Source organism: Peromyscus maniculatus, chromosome 2 (assembly GCF_049852395.1).
Source record: "Peromyscus maniculatus bairdii isolate BWxNUB_F1_BW_parent chromosome 2, HU_Pman_BW_mat_3.1, whole genome shotgun sequence".
In the NCBI taxonomy this organism is placed as follows: Eukaryota; Metazoa; Chordata; class Mammalia; order Rodentia; family Cricetidae; genus Peromyscus; species Peromyscus maniculatus.
The window spans coordinates 79,643,887-79,652,940 of NC_134853.1; the positions used below are offsets into that span (position 1 = coordinate 79,643,887).

The 9,054-nt window shown below is 44.3% G+C and overlaps 1 long non-coding RNA gene across 1 annotated transcript; it reads left to right on the top strand.

The window, feature by feature from the left end:
• The first annotated feature begins 5,817 nt into the window (after positions 1–5,817).
• Positions 5,818–8,682, top strand: LOC121827585 (uncharacterized). The gene is made up of 3 exons (XR_006069890.2): positions 5,818–6,008; positions 7,973–8,129; positions 8,587–8,682. It is a non-coding gene; the product is annotated as an uncharacterized LOC121827585 (long non-coding RNA).
• The last annotated feature ends 372 nt before the right edge of the window (positions 8,683–9,054 follow it).

Below are 9,054 nucleotides of genomic sequence, written 5' to 3' on the forward strand. Positions count from 1 at the left end.
TTGGTCCAAATTGTCTGTGTGGAGGAGAGCGTCTCCTAAACTAAGGCTCTGTTCCCAATGGCTAGTGCGCTTTGAAACTTACAGATATGGGCTATTTTGAGCATTGGCAGAAAGTGCTCATATACCTTTTTTTTTGTTAGTAGAGACAGACTCTAGCCTGGCACTGGCTAGTCTGGTAACTCACTATGTAATCCAGGCTGGCCTCACACTTGTGATCTTCCTGCTTCAGCCTGAGTGCTGGGATTGCAGGCATGTGTCAACATGACTGGCATCATGTGCCCGCTTCTGCTATTCAAGGGTTTCTAGGAGACTGATCATTTCTGCCACAAGTGAAGACTCTCTTGTCCCATCACTGTGCAGAAGACATGTCCTAAAGCACCTGCCGGCAAGTGCATTCTGCTACCAGGAACCCTGTTCTTTCTATGCATGCATGCTGCCAGGCACCTGTTTCTGCCTGTGTTTACTCTTGAATGTTGGCCTAGGGCATGGGAAATGGGATGCAGAAGGATTTAAAAATTACAGATTGGGGACATGGATGTCTGGTAGCTGCTGGTAGTATATGAGAAAAGGCCAATGGAGATGGAGCTAGCCAGACACAGATTAGAGCCTCAGGTCTGCTACAGTCCAAATGCTGTGTTCACTTGGGTACTTTATTGTCTCCTCAGGCCTCAGTTTATCCATTTGTCAATGGGCCTACCAGAGTCTCCGTATGGGAGAGAGGTAAAATAAGGCTGTCTGTGAAAGAGCCATATGAATTCTGTGTCGAGTGTGGACTACATAATGTGTATGTGTGTGGGGGAGGTGGGGGGGCTCAGCAAGCTGCCCAGGATCACACAGCTGTTCCTCCTCCTCTCCTCCTCCTCAGAAGAGCTGAGAAAGATATAGACACCCCAAGGCTTATAGGCCTTGTTTCCACCTGAGCTGCTCTGGAACATTGCTGACTTAGACCATGTGTGTGTGTGTGTGTGTGAATGGGCATGGGGCTGGTTGACCTGCAGAGCAGGGCCTTCATGGCTTAACAGAAGTCTATCATGTCTCTCCTACTTTGCTAAGGCAAGGAACTCGAGTTACTTTTCTCGTGGTTGTGAACAAATACCTGACTAAAGCAACTTAAGGGAATCTGGTTTCATTTTAGAGAACTGTTTGGGGGGGGGTGCATCCTATCATGGCGTGGAAAGCAGGGTGGCAGGTATGTAAGAAAGCTGGTCACATTGTGTCTACAGGCAGGAAGGAGAGTTAGACAATCCCTGGTGATCAGTTTGTTTTCTTTTGTGCGACCCCAGCTCACTGGACTTTGCTGCTCACATTTAGAATAGGTTTTCCTATTTCAGTGAATCTATCCAGAAAGTCATGGCACACATACCAGAGGCTTATCTCTTCAGTGAGCCTAAGTTCTGATGAGTTGACATTAACCATCGGAGAGTTCATTTTGGCTGTGGTGCTCCTGTGGCTTGGAAGATGTGAGTTGAGGATTCTGGGCAAGAGTGCTACTTCCAATTCTTCTGCCTCCAGGCAGAAAGGATGAAGCTCATGCACTGTCCTGAGAACCCTGATGGCCCTCCCAGTCCATTCAGCCATATAGCCCTCATGCAAGGCACCAGAGCCTCATTAAATACCAGAATGTTTCAGTAAAGGACTTTTCTCGACTTCAATCTGAGATTGGTTTGCATCTGGGAGGGTCTCACTTCTCCCAGTTCCTGAACAACAACAACAACAACAACAACAAAACCAGATACTTTTTAGTTTCTTCTGGTTAGAACTCCTGTCCCTTTGGAGGCGACAGGAGCTGTCCTTTGCTGTCTTACCCTGAATCCTGCCAGCAACCCCCAGCAACAGGCTGGAATGGCTGACGCAAGGTGGATCAAAGATGGTGAGCTGAGGCCCATGGAGGTGAGGCTCACCTAGGCCTTTCATTCAGAAAGCAGAAGCTGGGCCCTGAACCTGGGACTCTGGCCCCAAAGTTTGCTGCCTGGAAGGCCAGGAGGAATAAAGGCTATGCAGGGGCCAGGATGAGGATATTGATTGGTGAGGAGAGTGGTGGGGGTAGAAGAGGGAAATACAGAAAGAAATGCAACAACCCTTGCTTTATCAAGGTGGATGAAATTTTCTTAAGGGGTGGACAGCAGTGAAACTTGCCCTGGAAGGACAGTGTTTGGTAGCTCGTAGAACTTCTGTGGTGGTGGTTCTCTCGGGGGAACTTCCCTTCTCCTCAGCCTCCAATGAGAGATCTGACAGCCGGATCATGATTTCCCACCCTACTTGATCAGATTGATAGCAATGGGCATTTTTCTAGATTAACCATCTCTATTGACAGTTTAAACTTACGTGTGCTGCCTAGTAATGAAAGGCTATTGTATATATTATATAAGTGCCTTCTTCAGGAGAGAGAGAGAGAGAGAGAGAGAGAAAGAGAGAGAGAGAGAGAGAGAGAGAGAGATTGCCATTTCCCTTATTCACCAAGTGCAATATGTTCAGTGTCCAATAGCTGATAATGATGAAGGCAGATGTAGAGCCACTTCCTGGGTCCCAGCATCTGTCTCTTGCCATAGTCCTGCTTCCTGGGAAAATGTTCTCAAAGTTAATCACCACAATCACCTTAGAAACTCAGGTGCTATGTTGTCTGAGTGGTTGGATGGCTTTTTGAATCAAGGTCTAGCTGTGTAACCCTGGCTGGCCTGGGACGTGCTATTGTAGACCTCAGGGCGCTGGGATTGCAGGTGTGAAGCTCAATCCCCAGTTATTTTATCATTATTTTAAAAATATAAATACATTTTATTGTATTATAAGTCCTATCAATAAATCACATGACTCTTACCTCTAAGTTAGATTGATATGTTTATTTATTTACTCATTTTTTAAAAGTTAGCATCCAAAGCAATGGGTTTTATTATGACGTTTTGTAGATAAATATCATCATACCTTGCTCTTATTTGCCACCTCCTGCTGTAGACGTAATAATCTATTCTATATGGGAGTATTTTATAAGGAAGTTAAATGCCTTGACCCTATAGGTTTCTAGTGCATGGTAGTACTTGATCTGAATTTTCTAGATTTGAACTTATGGTTCCATCTTCTATTACATTTAAAGAGAAAAATTACCCATTTTCATCTAACCACCAACCCATTTACCCATCTCTCCCTTTATTCATGAGTCACCTATTCATCTATCCACTCACCTACATAGCTATCCATTTATTCATTCACCTTCCATCCACCCACAAACTCATTCACCAATCCATCTATCCATCCATTTTTTTCTACCAATCTGTCCATCCACTCATTCACTTTTATATTTATTCATCTACAATCTGCCTATTTCTTACCTATACACCTAACTCATCCATCTCATCCATCCATCTATCCATCATCCTCCACCAACTCATCACCCATCCATCTATCCATCATCCTTCCATCCACCTATGGACCACTTACCCCCAATGAACCCATCAATTCATTTATCCACCCACCATCTTTAGTCTCCAAATTATCTCTTCAGTGCCTTCTTTGTAGCAGGTTTTATGATAGCTAGGTTTAGGTAAAGTAATACAGTGATGAAAAATCTGTCATTTGCTTCCAGGATCCTGCATCTTATTTCTAGAGCAATCCACCAATGGCATAATAAGATACTGAATGAGTGTGATGTAAGAAATATATATAGGTAGAAGTATATTAAGCTTGTTCAGTTGGTTGGGGAAGCTATAATCCTTGTCCTTTGTAATAATTTGTTTTTGATGTGTCCTGCATGCAGTTTTCAAAATCCCCACTTAATTCAATGAGACACCTGCCTCGGTGTCATCCTTGTGAGTAGTGGCTAAACAGGAAGTCCTCTTCCATGTGAATTAGGCTAATTTGGTGAAAATGAAATGAATAGTTGTATAATGTGGGCTGATAGGAGGTCCAGCACGCACTAAGCTGTGCTCTCTGCATGAGCTGCTGAGTCATGAGCCTGGACTCCAGCAGGTTACATAAATCATCTACAGGTGAGAACTAAGTGGGGCTCACCCAGCTCACAGGAGCTGGACTGCCTCTTCTTATTAGGCTCTGGAGTGCATTTTTATAACTGCTGAGACATGTAGAGATCTCCTATTTTGGAGATCTCAGGTCCTAAGAGGTCTTTAGATGGATGTCAGTGACCTGAAACAATGAAATTGAATGTAGATAGACATGCAACACTCTGGGGGAAGAGCTATAACTTTAATCAGTTTCTCAACATGATCCTTGAGAAAAGTAATGTAAAAATAAAACAAGGTGGTGATGTGGTTTCTTGTTCTTCCCAGGCAACGTTTTGCTTCATTAAGTCTGGGATGAGAACCAGATCTCTGTTTTTTTGCTCTTTATAGATTTCCAGGTGATTTTAATGCTCACCCAGTCCTAGGAACCACTGAACTAGAACACCACTTCTCAACTTTAATGAGCAAATGAAGCCCCTGAGGATCTTGTTAGTGGGCAGATTTTGATTCATGTGGACCAGAATGGGATGGGATGGATGGAAGATTCTGTGCATCTAATCAGCTCCCAGGTGCTGTCACTGCTGGTGGTGATGGTGGCACACCATGCTTTGAGTAGAGAAGTTCTGGCTAAAAACATATGCTTGCCTGGGTCACTCACAGGACATTGGTTAGATTCAACCACACCCAATTCCCTTGCTTGAGATTGAGGCTAATTACTCAAGCCACTTCCCTTTGGGGTGGGGTTGTTGGGGGGGGTGCACAATTACAAGGAAGTTAAGAGATTTGCTAGGAAGTGTTGACTACTTCACAGTCCAAAATTCTATTTCCAGTGGCTGTATGGTTTCAAAAAATTGGATGTAGAAAACTTTGTAGATATACATGCTATACTTTGAAAAAAAAGAAAGAAAAAAGAAAAGCCTGAGGTTAGATAGACTTAGGCATAAAACTTGGTCCTCATACAGATCTTCCATCCATCTATCCACCTGTCAGCAGAATGATTGACTGGCATGCGAACTAATAGGGCTTGATTTTTTCATGTATAGCAAGAAGTCCTTTGTAAGGTTGAAATTCCTGACCCCTCCTCCCACCCCCCCAAAAAAAAATAAAGAGGAAGAATTCATCTTGGCTCCAAGTTTGAGAGCGTAGAATCAATCATGGTTTGGGAACCCTGGTGGCTTCCTCCTTTTCCTTTTTATTGTCTGAGACTGTATTCTTTGAGATAATGCCCACATGCAGGGTGGGTCTGCCCTCTTCAGTCAAACCTCTGTGGAAACACTCTCACAGACATGCCCAGAGATATGTCTCCTAAATCCAGCCGCATTGACAATGAAGGCTGACTGCTGTATCTCTAACATGTTGCTGGCAGGGAAGGAGGGACACACTTAGCATCAGGTCTGCATCTGAAGTAAAATAGCCTACCAACTGGAATCGCATGCCCAGCCAAGCTGAAAGAGAGAGAGAGAGAGAGAGAGAGAGAGAGAGAGAGAGAGAGAAGAATGAAAGGAAGGATGTACAAAAGAAAGAAAAGAGAGAGAGAAAGAAAGGAAGGAAGGAAGGAAGGAAGGAAAGAAGGAAGGAAGAAAGAAAGAAAAAGAAAGAAAGAAAGAAAGAAAGAAAGAAAGAAAGAAAGAAAGAAAGAAAGAAAGAAAGAAAGAAAGAAAGAAAGAAAGAGAGAAAGAAAGAAAAAGTGTTGAAAGGGGTGATGAGTGTTTCTGGCTTCTAAGAGCAGCAAGAGGAAAGAGATCTGAAAGATGAAGCTGGGCTCTCTTTCAGCAGTGCCTGCAACATCATGTGATCTAGGTTATTTATTGAATCGTTCTAAGGGTCAGTTTCCCCATTTGTAAAATGGGTAAATACTTCCTTCTAGCAGTGTTTGGCCAAGTGTGGAGAGCGGTTCCCATACCCCTCTGCAGGCATTCACCTGGAAGCTTGGCCCTTTGAACCAGAATCTCGGAAGGTGGAGCCCAGCAATCTGTCCTAACAGGCCTTCAAGGTGATGCTGATGGATGCTGAAGCTTGAGAACCACTACCCTAGAGATCTCGGGAAGGCTGGGGAAGGTAATTGCTTATGGTGCTGACTCTAAGTGCTTTCAAGTGTCAGCCTGGGGGTTTACATCTTTAACTAAAACAAGCTGTGGGGGGGTGTTTATCTGTTTGTCTGGTTGTGTGTGTGTTTTGTTTTGTTTTTAGAATGCTGAAAACATACTTCTTAGAATAAGAAGTTTAAAGAGTCCAAGACAGATTCTTCAAGGGTTCTTTAGCAGTAGCTGCTGCTCCCTGTTGAGCCAAAGACTGAGAATAGGCAATGGAGCTGAAGAAAGTTGGGGATACTTGACCGGATCCCTTGACTTTTCAGAAATTGTAGATTTATTGACTTACAATTCACACACCATACGATCATCCTTTGCAAACCCACACTTCCGTGGTTGTTAGCACATTCGAAGAGTTACACAACCATCACTGAGCTCAAGTTTCAGGACATTTTAACAGCCCCCAAGGAAGCCTTATACCCACTAGCAATCACTCATCCTTCTCTCCTCTTCCCAGCCTCTGGCAACCACTACTGCACTTGCTGTTTCTAAGGATTTCCTTTATTTATTTATTATTTAAAATTTTTTTACTGACTTGTTTACCAGGAGGAATTCCAAGATTAATATTGACATCATTGATCAAAATTCCTAGACCAAGGAAGTCTACCATGAGTTCATCCTGTGAAAACAAGAACAACAATGATGATATTGTTTATTGTTGTGAACAAATGTGGTTGTGTTCTCCTGGGCATCAGAGCACTTGCGTACATGATTACACATCTCATCTGTAAGGTAGACATTCCTACATGGTCTATAAGGACCTCTGGTTCTGAGAGTCTAACTTGTAATTTATGCTTGTTGGAGCCAAACAGAAATTCTGCCCATTGCTCTAGAGGTGACAGAAATGGGAATAGATGATCAAGCTAGAAGGGACCCTGAAGTCTTGGGCTCAGAAGAAGCTAGAATTGCATCTAGAGCAGTAGTTCTCAACCTGGGGGCCATGACCTCCTGGGGATGTTGACCATCCCTTTCACAGGGTCACCTAAGACCACCAGAAAATACAGATATTTACATTATGATTCATAACAGTGGCAAAATTACAATTAAGTAGCAACAAAAATAATTTTATGGTTGGAGTCACTACAACATGAGGAACTATATTAAAGATTCAGGAAGGATTAGGAAGGTAGAGAACCACTCCTCTAGAGGAAGGAAGGGAGTGGGAGGCTAGAACCTGGAAAATTTCTACCCTAGGAAGAGAAAGCAGATGGATTCCATGGGTCTTCAGGGCACATGCATGCCTAATGGTAGAAGTTGTGGGTCAATGTAAGGGAAACCCTCCTTCATCAGAAGTGAGATAAGGTGTGGGTGGGTTATTTTGGCAGGGCGTGATCACCCTGTTCCTGGAGTTATGCATTTGGGCTGCTGTGGTAGTTTGGATGTAATTGGCCCCCATCATCTCATAGGGAGTGGCACTGTTAGGAGGTGTGGCTTTGCTGGAGTGGGTATGGCCTTGTTAGAGGAAGTGTGTCCCTGTGGGGCTGGGCTTTGAGGTTTCTTATACTCGGAATACCACTCAGTGTCTCAGTTGACTTCCTGTTGTCTGCAAGATGTAGGACTCTCAGCTATTTCTCCAGGACCATGTCTACTCCCTATCATGCCACCAAGCTCCCTATCATGATGATAACGGACTGAACCTCTGAAATATTTTCTTTATAAGAGTTGCCATGGTCATGGTGTATCTTCCTGGCAATAAAAACCCTAAGACAGCTGGTGTTTCAAGTCAGTGGGGGATGAGCTACAGGCCCGTCATATCTCTGGCATAATATAATGTTGCAGATCCATGAAGTTCTGGCCTCAACATGCAATAAGCACACATAGAAAATGTTTAACCCCTTACCTCCCAGGACAACAGTCTGTGGCAAATAGAGAAGACTGAACCTGTGACTGGTATCTACCCCTTTCTAACTTAACATTTTGATTTGCCAATAGGGCTCTTCTCCAGAGATGTGGGGATAGGCAAGAAACGGCTGAGTACTGGCCAAAGGCAGGAGATGAAGACTAGGTAAAAGATGCTTGCCTGAGAGGACTCACCAGTGTGTGAAACATCTATGTTTTGCTCCGAGAAGCCTGACTTTCACCCTCTAAGGTAGGCATTGATTCCAAGTGATGGCTAATATTGTTGTCAGCTTGTCACCTGCATGTCTGGGAGAGATTCCTAGACTGAGTTAGTTGAGGTAGGAAGACCCACTCTAACTGTGGGCAGCATCATTCCATGGGCCAGGGACCCTGACTCTACAGAGAGGAGAAGGTGAGCTAAGCATCAGTGTTCGCCACGCTCTGCCTCCCGACTACAGACACAGTGTGAACACCTGCCTAATACTCCTGCTCCCACACGTTCCCCTCGGTGATGGACAGCATCCTCAAACTGTGAGCCAATGAGCCCTTCTTCCTTTAAGTGTTCTTTGTCAGGTTCACAGCAGCTAGAGAAGTAACTAACACCCTGAGTCAGGTGTGCTTAAGGAATCTCCCCACTGGAGGTCATGGGGAGGTGGATTTCCCCTTGACCTTGATGCTGCTTTCCTTTCGGACTATGTGAACTCCAGCAGGCCTCAGGAGCACGAGGGGACCTAGCTCACCTGATCTGTCCAAAAGGAACACCACAAGCAAGGTTTTAAAGCTTGTTGTCCAGTTACCACAAGGTGAGTACCCCTAGAAGTTTCCATTTGACCCTGATCTAGCTCCCTTAATCACATGCAGTTCCAAGATGAGGCTCTGCTGTGTAAGGGACTGATAGATATCCTTTGGAGCTTTAGAGAGCATGTGCTTACTCCAGCCTTTATACATGGGTCGAAGGGTCGGAAAGATCGCTCATTTGGGAAAATGCTTGATTTATAAGCACAAGGACCTGAGTTTGAACCCTAGAATTCATGTAAAAAAGCCACCTTTGGTGCTACACACTGTAATCCCGGTGCTGGGGAGACAGATAGGTAAATGTATGGGGCTCGCTGGTCATCTAGCCAGATTGGTGAGTTGCAGGCCAATGAGAGACCTTGTCTTGAAAAAATAAGGTG